Raw genomic sequence first — 19,070 nt, forward strand, 5'->3', positions numbered from 1 at the left:
ATCTGCAGACATCTGTTTAATGCTCAAGTTTTGGCAAGTTTGACTCCACAAACGTGCAGCAGGAAAATTTCAATAAAAAGAGTATATATTTATAAGCTGATATTACCAGGACGCTCCAGGAATATTCAACACAAAACATAAAATGTAAGTATGTTTATACTACAAAGTCAATCTAGTCATCTCCTTACATTAATAACCCTGCCACAAGCAGGATTTCAGACCAATTATCAGCAGGAAAGAAGGCTTAAAAATCCTAGTATTTCGGTGCCAGGTTTTCATTTTGTTTCCTTGCCAACTCGGAAAAGACCCATGTATGAATTCAGGTTCTCGCATTAGGCATGATGGTTTCAGTATAAGAACGACGGGCCTGATTTGCAGAAGTAAACTTACACACTTGCGTAAGTTTACTATTTTTGTGGGTGTTCACAAACTACAAGTTTAACTTTACTCATAGTAATTTTACGACTGCGGAGACTCTGTAGTCAGAGTGGAGAACTTAGCACATAAAAAGTTAGGACAGGCCTATCTTTTTATGTGTGGAGTCTCTGCTATGAGTGAAGAGTCTCCGCAGTTGTAAAATTACTATTAGTAAAATTAAACTCATAGTTTGTGAATACCAAAACAGTAGTAAAATTGCCAAACAGTGTAAGTTTACCTTTGTGAATCAGGCCCCAAACAACCCAAGTTTGTTCGATGCCATTTCCTCTATAAGTATTTAAAGGTGCAGATGGAGATTATGAATGGAAAAAATAGGGTAGCATTGCATATCTTCTTTAGTATCTGAGCTTAGACAGGAGAAAAATAATCTTGGTGGAGGTCACCATTCAACATATTTGGAGCACTCGCAAACTCAGATCTTTGTGGCTATTCATAAAACGTCGTTGGCTATTCACATCCTGGATACACATCTAAACCTCTTCCAAATAAAGAAGGGAGAAAGTGTCTTCCAGGATGAGAAAGGAAAGGAGACAAACCTAAAATGCATAGTGATAAATACAAAGTATGATAATTATTATGAAACAAAGTATCATTATTGGTATGAATACACAAGCCATCTTTACTAATTTCTTCAAATTATCCATGAAAGTGGAATATTGAGGATCAAGTGCAGAGGAAGAGAAGTATGCATAGAGATCTACAGTGCGTAGATTTTCATCAATGTTAGTGGGGATTTTTGTGAATCCACAGGAAGTCTGGCAGGAATACAAGCTATAAAAATATGTCTAATATTTGTAGATTTCAAATGTTCGAAAATATTTCTAATTTGTTTCCTTCGGGAAATGTTGTACAATGTATTGAGGTATTTATATTTTACACAAATAAATAGAACTGGAAAAGGAATATTTTAATCACAGTCCTGAAATCCAGCAGCTGATTGGGTTGTAAATTTAAACTGACAGTTTACTACATAGTTTAGTGGCATCAAATTATTTCTTTCCATTCTAATTCAATGCACCATGCTACAGGATTAGAATTTGCAATATCATCCCAAGATGTACTAGTAAAACATTCTACCTTCTTAATGTAACTGCCCATATTTGTTTGCTTTTGCACCTTTGGATTTCTGGTCTCACTATGACTTGAGACCTCCTGTAAATTCTTCAGTCACATATACTCTGTAAAAATGGTATTGCCTTCTGGCCCTGAGTGCATACCATATTAACATGAAACTGGGACACCAAAGGCCAGAGGTTTGTCACTGGCAGGAGTCGAATGTTAATGACTGGTGCATTGCAAACTATCTATAGCATTTCAAACCAGACTATCCGATGAAGTAAACATATGTGGTTGTGAAGCATAAATGTTATTAATTAAAAGTGTCTCTTGTGGATGTGCCTACTATACTCAAAGGGCTGGCAGACTGGGTGTCAGCTCCATCATCAATTTGGCTCTGAATTATTATCTTAGTCCTGGTGTCATTCACCTAGCTCCTAGTGTTTGTGTAGATTCTTAAAACATAATGCAATTTTCTGTTTTGAACTTTTTCCAGCCATAATTATTATACCTTCTGGGCTAGGGAGAGTTCAAATTCCTTGTGTATGTGGCTCTGGTATGTTTGATCTGTAACTGCCAAAGCTTAAAGAGGATTTTTATAAAAATCAGGATATAAGGTGGAAGAGGAGCCCTTAGCTTTCTGTGGGTCCCTACCAGACTCACTGGCTAACGTCTGTGTAGGATGTCATGATGGGGTGATAACATATCGTGCTAGAATTCCATTATTGGAACTGTGTAGCAACATATTAAATAGAGACATAATGACCCATTTGAATGCAAAAGTAGCTTGAGGGCTGTTATACTCCAGTTAAGGGGACTGCGGCAGAAGAATGACGTTCAGAGCTATTATTTTGCTAACTTAAGAGGATTTGAAGTAAAGTTGTTTTTTGTATTTTGAAGAATTATGCTGGTATCAATCAGTGAGCATTTGTAAAGTGCTGCGCTGTCACTTCTGGGGGTACCTGAGCGCTGGGGTGCAAGGTCTCTGTCAAAAATCCAGGTCTTGAGGAAACAGCAGGAAAAGGGAAGAAACAAGCGGAAAAAGGCAAAACGGAGGGCAGACAAATGAGCAGAAAAGGCAAAACAGAGGGCAGAAGAATTAAAAGAAAAGGCAAAAAAGAGCAGAATAGGGCAAAGCAGAGGGCAGAAAAACGAGCAGAAAACGGCAAAAAGAAGGGCAGAAAAAAGACTAGAAAAGGCAAAACGGAGGCCAGAAAAATTAGCAGGAAAGGAAAAACAGAGCAGTGGAGGAACAAACAGAGGGCAGCAGTAGAAAGGCAGTAGAGGGTAGCAGACCCTGCGGACAAGCTGGACAGGAGAACTGTCTCAGGGGGAGCTGGCATGAAGACTTACTTAATGTACATTGAGTAATGATGATACCCACCTTTTCCCTAAAAAGTAGGCTTCCCTTTAATTTGATGCACAGTGTGAAACTATAAGCTTTATTTCATGCAATTTCACTAACCTGGACATACTCCACATATCACCATTAGTCAGCTTAACCACATCCTTCATGACCTTTTTGATTCTGAAAGGACTCGTGTATTCTGATTCGCTCTTCCTTACATATCCTGGTTTTACCACTATTTCCTCACCTCCCACTTTCCATTATTCGCCCTGGTGCAGTTCCTCTGATCATTTCTCTGCTTGTAATTTTCTTGATATTTCTCTCTCAACCACTTGCCCTTCCTTTTGAGTTCACTCATCTCTGTCTCTTTATCCAACCACTCCACCCTCTGCTCTTTCTTACTCAACCATGCCAGATTTAATTTAGTATTGCCAACTCTATCCTTCATCCCAAGAAATGGCAACTTGAATGTCACTGGACTGGGAGTATTGCAATGAGTCCACCACATTTCATTCAATACTTCAGACAAAAGCCTTCTCAACTCTACTGCTTTCTGCACACATGATTTCACCACCGTATTCATGCGTTCTGCAAGACCGTTAGCCTGTGGTGAGTATAAAGCAGTTTTAAGGTGAACTATGGACAATTCTCTTAATAACTTCTGCATGTTATTGGAAGCCAACTGGGCACCATTATCTGTTTTAATCTCCGAGGTACTTCTTCCTGTATGAGCTCTTCCTTCAACAAAGTGAACTTACACACTTAGTCACCACCCATTTTGTCCTGGGTGGAATTATTCTGGTGCCCCTGAACAATTCACTTCCATTCCAACTTAATTCATTCTTTACACTCCAGAACCCTTTTACCCCTTTCTGAGAGGGTCTTAAACTCTGGCAAACCTCCTACAGTGAATTCCTTGAGTTCTTTGGTTTCCTCATCAGTCTCTCTCACTGTCAGCTACTCATCTTTCTCCAGCACACTTTCACATACCCAGTTGACATGGTCAACATCCGTTGATACCAACTCTCTATCTAGCGGCAACCTGGATAAACAGTCAGCCACCACATTCTTTGAGCCAGTGATAAACTCTACTTGGAAATTAAAATCACTCAACCCTTCCTCCCATCTTTTGATCTTGGGAGTAGGTTCATCATCTTTCCTTGTGGAAAATACGTAGACTAGTGATCTGTGATATGATCTAACCACAAATTGCATTCCCCATAAATAGAATTTCATATTCTGATCACCCATGCACACACTAGAGCCTCCCTCTCAATCACAAATACCTCTCCGAAATGCTCTCAACGTACCACCATGCTCCTCAAGATCTTTCACATAGATAAGAATGTCATCCTGGATGAAAAGTATATTCACCAGTCCGTTGAGCACTTTTTCATAATTCTCTGGAAACATGCAGCTGCTAATCTAAAAGGCATTCTTATGAAGAGGTATGCTTTCAAAGGTGAGAAAAATGAAGTCAGATGTCTGGATTCATAATCTCGTTTAACCTAATGGTATAACGATAAAAGACATACTACACTGAAAAATGTAGAATTTCTCAGCATGGTCAAAGCATCAGAGATGATAGGAAGAGGTTGGCAGTCAACCCAAATACCCTTGTTAAGATCTCAGAGGACAACGCACATTCTGATTTGTTTACCCCCATCCTTAGTTGCCAACACTATTGGGCCAACCACTCCGAGGACGCAGTTTTTTTCAATGACCTGATTCTTAATCAACCTGTCAATTTAATTCTTCAATGGTCTCAACATAAGTTTGGGAATGTCAGGAGGAAACAGGGTTATTTTCCCCCCACCAAACTTTCTCCCAATTGTTTTTGCCTACCATTGTGTAATGTGAACTTAAATCAGCTTAGATAATAATATCATTATTGTCCAGTTTAACATTGCATTCTGGCATGGCTAGCAGACCCACATCCACTTCATTCGGATTTGGTTTTATGACTAATACCATTTTGCTTATATCTTAAAAAACCATGTCAACAGTTTGATTCTTATCACCTTTACAGACTCTTGCATAGTGACCTATGTTACCACACATTCAACACACAGAATTCCTTGTGTAATATTGGGTACTGTTAGCTGTGTGCCCTGGTGTGCCACAGCAATCACATTTCATCTTATTGGTCTTGTCGTCTTTGATAGTGCTACCCTGCTTCCCATCTTGTCTAGCCTTTTACAAAATGTCTGCCACCATTTTATTCACCACTTGAGTTTTGGGAAGAAGAAGACGCATCTCCCATCTAGGGCACCCATGTATTTGTACTTTCTACGACTTCTACGGTGGCAATGATCTCCCTGGGATTCTTCACCAATCACTTCTCTTGAACCCCTACATTATTGGTGCACCACACCAATTGGTCCCTAATGAGCGAGTCAAATTCGATCAAATTCACAAGTGTGCATCAGTGTACGTAAACATGCTATATAATTCCATACACTCTCCTCTTTTCCTTGTGTTCTCGAGAGAAATCTGTGGCACTTCAATACTACATCAATTCTTGCCTCAAAATGTTTCTCCAACATTAATACAGGCAGATCAAAGACATCTCTTGCATCTCGTTCCGCTGTCGTAAATGTTTCAACCTTCTACAACTAAATTATTGAGTAGAACCCCTTACTTCCTATGCACAGAAAACATGTTCCCTTCAATAGCTACAAGGTATGAATCAAATAAATCCTTCTACCTTTTCCATGATATAATTGGTTCAGTCTTGTGTGCGTGAAATACCAGAGGTGATGGCATATTGGCCATTGCCATTGCAATCATTATAAAGATGCAGAATAAAACTAGAATTTCACTGGTGAAAATGAGCCATGAATACTAAATTCACAAATTAGGAATTTGTCATCCTAACAATTACTTAGTTACTCATTCCGCAATGGCTAAGCTACATTCCATCTCCTAAAAGGATAAGAACAGGAGAGAAGAGAAAAAAGAAAACTTACATTACAATAGTCTCTGTAAGATATGGAATACTCCACTACGAGTGTTTCTGTTCTAACAGCAGGCCTCGGGGCAAGATGGCGGCCGCGACACCGGCTGAGTGAGCTGACTTTTTGTGCTCTCCTGAGCAACGCTCCCCCCTCTATGTTCATGGCTTAAGGCGGTGTGTTGTGGAGGAAAAAGGATCACCGAGCTCTGAGGCATGATCTGGTGCTTGTGGTTGTGGGCAGCGGTTTCCTCGACTTGGTCCTGCCCGATAACTCCGATGGCCCCAAAGACGATAGGAAAGGGGTCTAAGACCCAGGGACTGCCGGCGGGCTCTGGAAACCCCGGGTGAACTGATGGGGATGCCGAGATAGGCCGGTTTGCAACAGGGGCAGCTGTTACCCGGCCGGCAACGGGAGGATCCACCGATCGGGCTGCGGGCCGAGCGGCCGGAGGAGGCACTTCTGCTGGCGTCCGGCAAACGGTCTCCTCAATGTTCAAGGCACATAATCAAAAAAGCTAAAATGCTGAAGATGCGGTAACCAGAGGTAAATCCTCGCTGAAACAAGCAGTGTCCCCTGTATTATCGGCGTAATCCGAAACTCCTGGGCTACCAGATGAGGTGCTGAATCAAGGTACTTTGACCCCTTTTGGGACAGATTCCAGTGATGCAGCTGCAGGCAACACTGTTGGGGTGGCGAGGCAGGGCGTGCTATGTGAAGGAGCTGAATTTGTCAGTTATGAAGTAAGCCAGGACGAACTAGCTGTGACTTTAGAGTCAGGAATAATTGAAAGTGGAAAAATGGCCAGAGGGCAAGAACAATGCCTAATGGGCAATGTAGTTTCTCCAAGTGGGGGCCAGGGGGAGTGCGCTGAATGTATTGAGCTCAGACCTAATGGCAATGAAACCTCTTTCTGACCTCCAAGATGGGGAAACTTGTGCTACAGGCCCTGTGAAGGAAGGGGACTCAGGTGACTGACCCCTCTCTGTCTTCAGGGGATGAAAGCCCTGCGAGGGATTGGGCGGAAGATGAGAGCCTCCACCTGGGAGAGGGAGAGTTTGAAGAAAATTCTCCTCAGATTTCTGCAACTGTTTGTAAAAGGGAATCTGGCACCCCTGCTCTAGACAAGGTCTCTGGCTCAGCAGGCTCAATGGTCTGGGACTACTCTTTCTCTCCTAAATTGGATAGAAATAGCGTAACTGACGGAGGGACAGCTTTAGGAGCCTCAAGCTTAGATCAAGCCATGCCCAGTGAAATAACCCTCTCTACCATCTATCAGAGCATATTAGCTCACAGGGAAGAGACTTGTGTGGAAAGTTCATGTACCCAGGGGGCTTACCGTAAATTGCAGAACTCAATACGCAGGGTGGCTAAGACCTGCTCGGACTTTGCCACTAGAATTGGAGAAGCGGAAGTAAGAATCTCCACATTGGAGGATGAACTAGTAGTGCAAAAAGCTCTTACCCACTCCCTGGAAACCCAGAAGACGAATACTTTATGGAAACTGACGGACCTTGAGAATCGGTCAAGAAGAAACAATCTACGGATATTGGGTATCCCAGAAGGCAAGGAAGGCACAGTTGCTCACCAGTTCGTTGTGGAACTTTTCACTGAAGCATTTCCTGATCTAAAGCGATGGGACTGGAAAACTGAACTTCAGAGGGCCCACCGGTTTCCCTTAAATCAACGTAAGAAGACTGGTCAAGCCGTTGCAAAGCCTCGTGCCATTTTGATCAGTCTCATTAACTTTCCAGCTAGAGAGGCACTGTATGATCTAGCTAGGCCAGATAGGAAAAGGGCAGGGAAGGGGTGTGATTTCTTTGTGAGACCTCATTATTGCCAGGCAACAGTAGAGAAAAGATGGCAGCTTTGCCAATTAATTCCACGATTTCAGGAAAAAGGGGCTCAGGTGTTCTTGCTCAACCCTGCCAAGTTGAAAGTGGTTTTTAAGGGGGAGGTGAATTTTTTTTTCTTCTGAAACTTCAGCAAAGGAATTTTTGCATACACTGTAGGATAGGGAGGGGGAGCATTTTGATTTTCCTATGTTCATACTGATGTTGGTGCTGGCTTACACTGGCTTAAATGTAACCTTCTCTTAAGCCTGTTCTGGATCTAAATTGGTGGAGGGGATTCTTCTTTTCATTTTGTGGGTGGGGAGGGGTGGGAGCTCAGGAGAGAGGGGGTCTTAGTCAGCTCTCCATCACAGAGGACAGGCGGTCCTTGCGTCTCATGCAGTGGGTAGTAGGGAGGGGTTTGGTGGGGGGCCAGGGGGATCAGGGGTGTGGGGGCATGGGGTAGGGGGAGTGTTGTGGGGGGTTTGTTTTGTTCTCTTATTGTTTTGTTACTGTGCTGCTATATGGATAAGGAAGTTTGGAATGTGCTTTATTACTATGCCTAACGCTCCGTGTTTTCGGGCGATATGCGGTCCTGAATTTATAAATTACAAGGATGATGGGTAGTCTACGTATTTTCTCACTTAACATTTGTGGTCTCAATGACAGGAGAAAGCGGGGCATGCTAGCCAAACAGCTCCACTATATGCAGATTGATTTGTTATGCCTTCAGGAGAACCATATACCATGGAGCAAGAGATGGTGGCTGAGGGATCTTGGGCTTGAAGTGTTGGCTTGTACCCGGCAAGACAATTAAGGGGGTGGCTATTCTAGCAAGGCGCGGGGTGGGTTCATGTAAACGAGTCACTCTGTTCAATCTATGGATCTAATTTAGATGATCCGGATATCCGAAACTTTCTAAGTGAAGTAGCTAAGCGTGTTTGTAAAATTAAGGATCATGCAGAGCAGGTCCAGGATTCTCCGGCAGGAATTTGGAATGCTTTTCAGAATTTTTATAGTCAACTTTATACAGATGGACCTGCCTTGACTGGGATAGACTCTCTGGAAGGGGATTTTTTTAATGGTATGGAAACAATGAAGGCAACTCAGGATCAAAATGAAGCACTTGAAGGCCAGCTTACATGGGAAGAAATAGACCTTGCAATAACCTCTTTAGCCATGGGCAAGGCTGTCGGTCCAGAGGGCATTCCCCTGGAATTTTATAGAACATTCTGACAAGTACTTAAGCAGGATATTATGCTCCTATTTGAACAGGCTAGCAAAAAAACTCATTTTCCTGACTCTTGGCGGAAGACAACTATTATCGTTTTTAGGAAAAAAGATAAGCCAGAACTTAACCCAGCTTCCTACAGGCCTATAGCCTCGATCAATTGCGAGAGTAAAATTTATTCGAAAAGTTTGGCAGTTACACTTGGAAAGGTTATCACTCCTCTGGTATCTTTGCGCCAGCATTGGTTTATTCCGGGAAGGGACACGGCGGATCATGTCCGCCATGTAATAGCCCTTCTTGTTTGGGCACAGGCCACGGGATCACCGCTGGGGGTTCTCCTCTTGGACGCTGAGAAAGCGTTTGATAGGGTCTCCTGGCGGTTCCTGTGGTCTGTCCTATGTTGGAAGGGGTTGGGTAGGGGCGTTGTACAAGCAGTTAAAGCATTGTATCTATCTCCAGAGGCAGTGATACGGATTTCAGGGCAGGATTCCAAGCCAATTACCATCAGCAGAGGCAGGGGTGTCCTTGTTCACCCCTACTCTTTGCCCTGTATATTGATCCCTTTTTTAAAAAACTTGAGCTGAGTACTCATATCAAAGCGGTTAGGATTGGGGAGATGGAGTATAGGGCTTTGGCATACGCAGACGACATTGCGATTCCTATGAGTGATATTGTCTCTGCTTTTCCAGTGGTGAAAGACTTAGCAGTTCATTTTGGCGCTCTTTCGGGGTACAGGCTGAATGTGGATAAGACCCAAATTCTTTGCTCAGGTATGATCTGCCCCCAGACTTCCCAGTTGTTTCAGAGGCTACCTATTTGGGTTTACAATTACAGCCGCGGTTGACAGAATACCCGATTTAAATATCAAGCCAATAATTGAAATCGCTAATAAGAAATTGGAGAGATTGGATCACTTACACCTCTCTCTTTTTGGGTGAAGCAATGTTTTAAGATGTCAATTATGGCCACATTTCTATATCTTTTTAGGACCATCCCTCTTGAGTTTTCTTCTTCCTGTTTTGTAAAGTTAGAAAGGGTATGCTCTAGGTTTCTGTGGGGCTATCGCAGATTCAGAAGAGCGGCCAAATGGATGAATCGCCCAAGACAGCGTGGGGGTATGGCTATCCCCAGCTTTCTGATTTATTACTGGGCCGCTGTGTTACAGCACATGGCCATCTTGTTAGTCGGGGCTGAGGCTGATATATCAACGGAAAGTAGCCCATCTATATATGAACTGGGGTTGGAGAATCAAGCTAAGGGCTGTCTGTCTTCGGTTCTCGAACCTAGCTATTATAAAAAGACCAGATTTAAAATTGTGGGAACAGCTTATAAGGTGTGGAAACAGGTCTGGCGGAAACTCAAGATTTCCAATTTGAATGCATACACTCCATTGGTAGTCACAGGTACACTGCTGTCAATCTTCCGGGATCGGGTTACTTTTGAGTGGGCTTTTGAGTGGGCTAACAAGGTTATTTACTACCTGGGGGACTTTTATAGAGATGGGCAATTTGCAACATTTGCAAAACTGCAGGAAGAATATGGTCTTTGTAGGGGTGATTTTTTTAAATATCTGCAGATCCGGAGCTTCTTGGGGGAAAATATGCGCAGTGTGTCATTACATTTTGAAAAGATACCCCTGGTGGAAACTATTCAACAGAAGTCTCGGCTGGGAAAGATTTATCACATTTTGCTTGACTCTCTCCCTGACAATTTGGTAGCATATTCAGATAAATGGGCAAGCAAGTGTGGGGAAGAAGCAATGGACATTGTGGACTCCCTGTCCCTGGCGAGCCAGATTCTGAGCCAGAAGCCTCAGGAGTCAACACTTTATGTCAGTCTTTGATCTGTATTATACCCCCGCGAAGATTGCCAAATGGAGGGGAACGAGGGGAGGGATATGTAATAGATGTGATCTCCAGGCAGCGGACACTGTACATATGTTCTATTCCTGTCAAAATCTGGCTGCTTTTATACATGATATAGAAACATTCTTGACTATGACTCTGGGGATATCAGTCTCTGTTACAGCACCTCTTCTCATTCTGGGAGTAGGGAAAAATACTGAAGCAGGTAGTAGGGTAAGATCTGAGACAGGCGTTGTGTTCATAGCTATGGCTATTGCCTGCTTGTGCATTACCCCCCAATGGATTAGTGCTGATCATCCAACTTTTAGTAATTGGCGCGCAAGGTTGTTTCCTGCATACAATATCGAATTTTCAATTTATAAACTGAGAGGTCGTGAGACAGCGAATTTCGGCTCCGATTGCGGACCTGGTCGAGTAAAAGCTTAGGAGGGCTTCCTGTATCTCCCTGTTGTTTCTCTATTCTAAGTTTTGATGTACTTATTTGTTTTTCCTTTGTCAATGAAATGAAATAAGGGAAATAATGAATTATTTATTTTCTTAAAGACATCTAGATATAAATATAGTGTTATGCATTCTTCTTCTGTAGCTACTTAATTTGGTCTGGGGGCTCGACAGCCCTACATATCTTGTTGAATGGTATAATCATTGATTTCTGTATTGTTTGTTGTATCGTTTGCTGCATGGTCATTGCTATCCTCTGTTTTTTTACAGATCTGTCATTGCCCCAGGCCCTGTTATTTTAGCAGTAATATTGATTTGTGTTTATGTTTTGTTCAAGGATACAAAACAAAATCAAAATCTAATAAAAAAAATATTTTTTTTAACCCCTTCAGCGCGGGCGGGGCCATGACGGAACGGTTCCGTCATAAGCACAGCCCAACCGACGTGCATGACGGAACCGTTCAGTCATGCGCGTCGAAGGGGTTAAACAAAAACAAGTGTTGCTGTTAGGGAACAAAACAAATTCAAAATCTAATAAACTATATATAAAAAAAAAACGAGTGTTGCTGTTCTTATGCCTTTGCACATGCACCAATTGGTCTGGTTTCTGCAGCAAGTGTATGAGTGTTGCTGTTCCTATGCCTTTGCACATGCACCAATTGGTCTGTTTACCACTACAGGAAAGTTATTACTGAACCAATGCTCTTATAATGCGCTTATACGTCATAAAGCAGCAAAACCAAATGGTTGATAAAAAGAATTGGTACGCTACCCAAAATGATAGTGAGATTTGCCACATCACCTGACTCCTCACCAAGAGGATACAGACATGATGGTTTGCTGGACAGAAGGAAACGTGCTTCCTGTTCCAGGAGGTAAGAACAGGACTCATGCCGGCAGTGCCTCATGTGCCCGGAGCCAAGAAGAGCAGCACTTGCACAGTGCCTCACAAGCCCTCAGTATTCCTTTTTGTCCACTGGCATGAGGCTACTGAAGCGTCATGCACCTCTGAGCTTACTCGCTTTCCCGAGGCTCGATTCCTGCCCTGAATGCAGTGTGTAGTGCAGATACAGGGTCACGCACACTCTTGGCCGGCCTTACTCACACTGGAAAACACAATGTATACACAAATTGCTGCACATAAGGGTGCCATTTTGGAAGTGGAATGCTCTGATTGTGCTTGTGCTTTTCTCCCTCAGAGGCTCGCATCGGGTTCATGAGGCTGTTGATTATGCGAGCAAGTTTATGCGCTACCATGCATGAATGCACAATCAAGCATTGAAATATAAATCCAAAAGTCAATACTGGAAAGGAGTTATGCCTGTATGCGCATTATACCTTCACAAAATGGCTGAGAGCAGAGACTTGCTCACAAAAACTGATGTGGGTTCAGGAGAGGTTGGTACTCTTCTGGAAAGCCTGTCTCCACCCAGGCTGCTCATCGCCAGTATTATGAAGTTGCTTGCGGTGAGTATCTGGAGAAACTTTAATGTACACTACTGCCACCAACTGAGGATGGCAGCCTCACCCTCTAGCTCCCCAGGTCCAACTGAACTACTCCCTGGAATACTCATATCATCACATTCTAAGATGACCTATACCAACAAAGGTAAGTGCCATCAGTACATCCTAAGTCTAACAAAACAGATATGATTGGGAAACCAATAAAGAAGCCTATTCCATAAAAAAATAGCAAAAGCTCTACAAGGAATGAAATGGATTCAATTTAAAACATTTCTGTTACTCTTTAAAAGCATAGGTTTGCAAGCTCTTATTTTCAGCCTTAGTGAAACTCAGTGTAGTAGACAGTAAGGGTTTATAAATGGCAGGGTAGGAAGAAGTGGGGGCTGCAAGTGTCAGAAGACCTCCATGTTTGTGACTGTGGTTAAATAAAGTCAACTTTTATTTAAAGTTTCAATGGTCCCCTAATCGCTACCAACTACCCTGAAACATTCCCAAAAAATTGTAAATGGAAAGGGGCCTAAAAGAGTGCTCTTCCCTTTTGGCAATGTGTTACTACCCTAACTTAAGAGTCAACAACTTTTGAATGGTTTGTGACTGGTATTCTAGTCACAAACGATTGAAGCATATAGCCTACAGAGTCGCAGTTTGGAAGAGACCTACAACCTGCCCCTTCGAAATTCAGATTCGCATTGTAGGAGTCAGTGAAAGTTTATCGACTCCTCAAATGGGATTTGTACATGAAAAAATTCTATTTTGGGCTCGCAAATGCTCCTATTTTGTGTATTGAAGTGTTTGTGACTACAAAATAGGTTACTACATCAGCTATGTTGTAACAATGATTTGATCTAGTTGTACAAAACAGCTTATAAAGGAGCACCAATCACACACTATATCTATCCTGCTCAGAATTCCAAATAAAATCAAGTCTTGGGAAAGCTACCGCTGTGCTGTTGAATACCAAAATTCATGAGAATTCTCTAATTGATGTCATAGCTCAGAATACTCTTATCCTGTAACTGTTACTCCATGACTGAATCCCAGACAAAGTAGGAATTAAATGAAGATGTAGGACATGCAGCACATGAGAATGTGGGAATTCCGTGGTGTCAAACAGCACACATATCTGTTTAAGTAAATTGATTTTCTACTGATGGTTTTAATGTTCTGTATAAAACACATTTTCTGGTGATCAACCTTACCTTGTATCCTGATGTAATTGCTTAAAGTTCGTTTGTGACTTTACACCCTTAAAATCTGGTGCAGAACTGTCACAGCATGAAAAGCAGGTGTTGCAGAATGGAACGTGTTTTTATTATGCCTAGGTTTGATACTGGTTACAATATAGCATTACAAATTGAAGAACGAATATTATACTCTTTTACCCTGCCATCATATCAAATATCTTAAAAGACCCTTACACCGTTTTTACAATAATTTTTGATGAAGTTATATTTTGGTAAAATTCCTAAATTGTAAACAACCAAACCATTTGGCTAGAAGATAAGCATGATGAATAGAATTATGATAAATACGTTATGCCCTTTTGATTTTCGCACCACCAAATTATTAAAAAACAATTACGTTTTAGAAATTTGCAAAAACTCTAGGAAAATCAGCAACTGACAGCTTTCAGAATTCAAAACTGGAAAAATTAAAGACGGATTTAAGCATGCCAACAAGCATGCCAGCACAGAATCCTGTAATATGTAAAAGACAAGAGTCTTACAGCAGATTCTATCCCTGTCTGATAGCGACATACCAGAAGCAATGAATATACTTTGAAGGAACAATGGTTGATGATGCTATGATTAAAGAAACTACTCGCAGATGGAACGTATTGTATGGTTTTACTGTTCTACATAGTACTTTCAATGATATTTAACATCTGAGCAAAATGATAAGGAGTTTCTGAAACAAATACAGTGGTGCTGGACATTATGCACTACCAGTACATAGTGAAAGCATTCCACAGTTAGTGTGAAGAGTGTAGTGTTTTCAGAATGTGTAAAGTTTAGCCAAATGGTAGCTTTATAATTCTGAAAAAAGATGTATGCCAAATTGACCCCAGTGTACAAAGGTGAGCTCATATCCTTAGTGACTGGATTATAGGTTCTTTTCTTTTAGAACTTAACAATACAGACAGTACCAGTCAAATAGTAATGGAAGCCTTGAAACACTGGTCTAGTTTACAGTACATAAGAAACAATTATTGATTGCATCCCAGTTTCACTTGAGGAGACATACAATTTCAAAATGTCAACACAACATGTTGACAATCCTTTCGACGGAAAACAAAAGCACATCTTCAGTACTATTTTTTGTGCAATTCTGGTAAAGGATTAAATAATATGTGATACAAAAATCAATTTGAAAGAAGTAGTGTTAAGGAATAATTAAACTGTTTAGTAAACAATTTTGACATCAAGAATATCTATTGCTCATACTGACTTTTAAAGAGACAACAGAATGAACAGTTTTGTTATGTTATGTTAAATGAGCTTATTTATCACACGAATATTCGAGGGTGACTTGACACTGGCCACTGAGTGGAAAGAAGGAAGGATTTATGAGGAATTACATTTTCCACGTCTTGAAAGATGTTTGCTGGAGCCCGAACGGTAATAAGTACAAAGAGCACATTAAACTTTATTATTCAAGGCCAATGTACATCAGCGACCAATGACCAACACCAACCACATCCTAATTGTGAATGTTTCCTGCCTACAAAAAGCTGATAGTTTACAGATGATGTCTGAAGACAGTGCAAGAATTTGGAAACAAAACCTAGATAAACAATGCTCCTTCCATACAGTCCTATATGTGTTACCTATCCTAGCAAAACATATTTGATTATAACATGTGCCATACTAGAATGCATTCTTCAAACATCCTCCTCGTGATGGATGCTTCTAAGAGCTTCATGGACAAAGTGTTTTGCAGTCACAACTCCTGTGATTAGCCAACGCACATGGTAAATGACTGCATAAATCAGATGCCCTTTCATGAGTTGAAAAATGAATTCAGACTTGGAAAAAGGTTTTTGGGATTCATTACATTAAAGAGGCAACTATTTCTTTTTGGGATTCTCATTGAATCGTATACGTGGTTTGACACAGAAATTGTGGCCAGCAACTATTGATCTTTGCTGAACCCAGATTTGGAGTGGTAACTGATTTGCAAAGAATAATCATTCCCCAAGGGATATAGTCCCCATTTGAAACTATGTCAGTAGCCTCAGGGATGGCCAAATAGGAAACATGTTTTTAAAGCAGTCCCTTCAATTGACACAGGCTGCTTTCAAAAAGCATTCATGTTTGGGAATTCAAATGCAGAGTAGGAGGTCTGATGTTCCGACACACCTGCACCCAATCACACAGGGTCACAAATAACGACTTGCCATAATTAATATTCATTAGACAGGTCAATGTTCAATGCATAAGTATAGATAATTTGTGATGTAACTTATTTGTACGTCAGTCACAATACAAATTGCTTTCGCAAACCAGTATTTGTGCAACTTGCACAACAGTGGTTTGCAAATTGAAATAGTACATCAAGCTTCCTTCATTTGCAAAGAAGCTTATTTTAGTTTATATAAAATCAAGTAGATGTTTAAACTATAGAAAGTTCTTATATTTGGAATGTATTGTTTTTCTTGCTCCGATCCCAAACCCCTGTCCAATATCCAAGCACGAATTCCCAGCAAAACTGATCTTTAGCTTCCAACTTTAACCATACATCATTATACGTTCGCAGCTGACATTTTATTAATCACGCTTCAGACCAGACAACACTAAGGAGAAAGCCAATCAACCGTTACAGGATGATGTACTTTCTTTCTTTAATATATGTCTCTAATTACATTTCAATCGTACAGCATATGGCTTACAAGAATTAAATGAAGATGTAGGACATGCAGCACATGAGAATGTGGGAATTCCGTGCTGTCAAACAGCACACATATCCGTTTAAGTAAATTAATTTTCTACTGATGGTTTTAATGTTCTGTATAAAGCACATTTTCTGACGATCAACCTTACCTTGTATCCTGATGTAATTGCTTAAAGTTCGTTTGTGACTTTACACCCTTAAAATCTGGTACAGAACTGCCACAGCATGAAAAGCAAGGTTACGATATAGCATTACAAGTTGAAAAATGAAAGGCAGGTTCATTTACCCTGCCATCATATCAGATATCTTAAAAGACCCTTACACCGTTTTTACAATAATTTTTGATGAAGTTATATTTTGGTAAAATTCCTAAATTGTAAACAACAGAACCATTTGACTAGAAGATAAGCATCATAAATAGAATTATGATAAATACGTTATGCCCTTTTGATTTTCGCACCACCAAATTATTAAAAAACAATTACGTTTTAGAAATTTGCAAAAACTCTAGGAAAATCAGCAACTGACAGCTTTCAGAATTCAAAACTGGAAAAATTAAAGACGGATTTAAGCATGCCAACAAGCATGCCAGCACAGAATCCTGTAATATGTAAAAGACAAGAGTCTTACAGCAGATTCTAACCCTGTCTGATAGCGACATACCAGAAGCAATGAATATACTTTGAAGGAACAATGGTTGATGATGCTATGATTAAAGAAACTACTCGCAGATGGAACCTATTGTATGGTTTTACTGTTCCACATAGTACTTTCAATGATATTTAACATCTGAGCAAAATGATAAGGCGTTTCTGAAACAAATACAGTGGTGCTGGACATTATGCACTAGCAGTGCATAGTGAAAGCATTCCACAGTTAGTGTGAAGAGAGTAGTGTTTTCAGAATGTGTAAAGTTTAGCCAAATGGTAGCTTTATAAATCTGAAAAAAGATGTATGCCAAATTGACCCCAGTGTACAAAGGTGAGCTCATATCCTTAGTGACTGGATTATAGGTTCTTTTCTTTTAGAACTTAACAATACAGACAGTACCAGTCAAATAGTAATGGAAGACTTGAAACACTGGTCTATTTTACAGTACATAAGAAACAATTATTGGAGGGGGCAAGATGGCGGCGGCATCCTAGACCGCTGTGAGATGCTCCTCTAACCAGTGCCAGTTCTGATTATGATGGACCGAGGGGTGCACTTTCCAATTTTAGAAGAGAGGATAAAATGGAAAACAGAACCACAACCGTTATGAACTTTTCTAAACTATGCCGAGACTTCTAAACTAACCCTGAGGGGAAGAAACGCCGCGGGACTATTGCAAGCCTGATGGAGTGGGTCGGATCGTCGGTTACACCTCCACAAGACGAAAGTACGGCCGTGCTATCTTGCACTCGCTCTCACCTGCGTGTCCTGGCGTCTTTGATCGGCTTTGTGGTGCTGAGAGCTGTCGGACGCTCAAGGCTGACCAGGGCTCGCACTGGAACCCCTGTTGTTGCTGCTGATCAACAAGACGATATAGCGAGTGCACAGGGCATTCCCAGCTCTTTGGACGCGGCGGGGGTGGATTACAGCAGCACAATGGCACCGAAGAACGCCGCAGCATTGGCCGCCTCTAAAACCCGGGCAGCAAAGCAGGCGCTTAGAGATCGGGAGCTGGCGCTGAAGCGCGGCGAGCTTATCGATTCGGAAAGACCCGGCTGCTTGGATACAGCACCAGTGAAACTGGCAAAATCATCTAAACAGCTGCCGCTTACTCCAGGACCCGGCCCCTCAGTGATGGAGCTCTTACAAAAAACGCCTGGTGCTCCCTCCCCCGCTCACTTACCTACTACCACGGGAATGATTTCTCTGGATCAGAATGTGCTGCCTGGAGGTGGTGCTCTCGAGCAAGCCCAGCGAGAGAAAGCTGCTGCGAAATCAACTGATACAGAACCGGTAAGCTGTATACCGGGCAACTCAGGGAGTGAGGGGAGCATTCATCCGCAAACGGAGGGAGGACAAAGGATTGAAAATGTTGAAGGTAGGGATGCACAAGGTTTATGTCCCTCTTCAGTGGACACTGTATTTCCTGCTTTTTCTGCGGAATCTACTGGTGGAGTGTCAGCAATAGTTATAGCTGCGGCAGTCTCAACACAACCGCCAGTGACCTCCTCCTCCAAACAAGGGGGTGCCACCAGCTTGTCTCTGACCTGTGTCGCACCAAACACTTCCAAAAATATTTTACATCGGGCTTTGGGCCCTAATGGGAAGGCTTGTAAGGCTTATGCTGCTTCTGATTCATTTGATACAGATAGAGACCCGTCGGATTTCTATTCAATATCTGAAGGTCTGGAAGACCCTAGGTGGTCGCAAGATTCAGACTTGGATTCAGAAATCAACACTGGCTTTGACACTACTGCAACAGAAAGTGATCATGACCCAGCTCTGGGAGAGTCTAGGGAAAGCAGGAGATCTGTGCTGCGGAAGAAAAGGAGTCATCACGGAGCTTCAGGGCTAGCGCGGGATTATTCCCCAGCATCATTACTAAACCCGCAGGATCAT

General features: G+C 41.7%; 1 protein-coding gene across 3 annotated transcripts in view; it reads right to left on the reverse strand.

Moving 5' to 3' along the window:
* PIEZO2 (piezo type mechanosensitive ion channel component 2) overlaps positions 1-19,070 on the reverse strand; it is a 1,161,909-nt gene that overhangs the window by 645,720 nt on the left and 497,119 nt on the right. The window lies entirely within an intron of this gene.

The sequence above is a fragment of the Triturus cristatus genome, chromosome 5_2 (genome assembly GCF_964204655.1).
Source record: "Triturus cristatus chromosome 5_2, aTriCri1.1, whole genome shotgun sequence".
In the NCBI taxonomy this organism is placed as follows: Eukaryota; Metazoa; Chordata; class Amphibia; order Caudata; family Salamandridae; genus Triturus; species Triturus cristatus.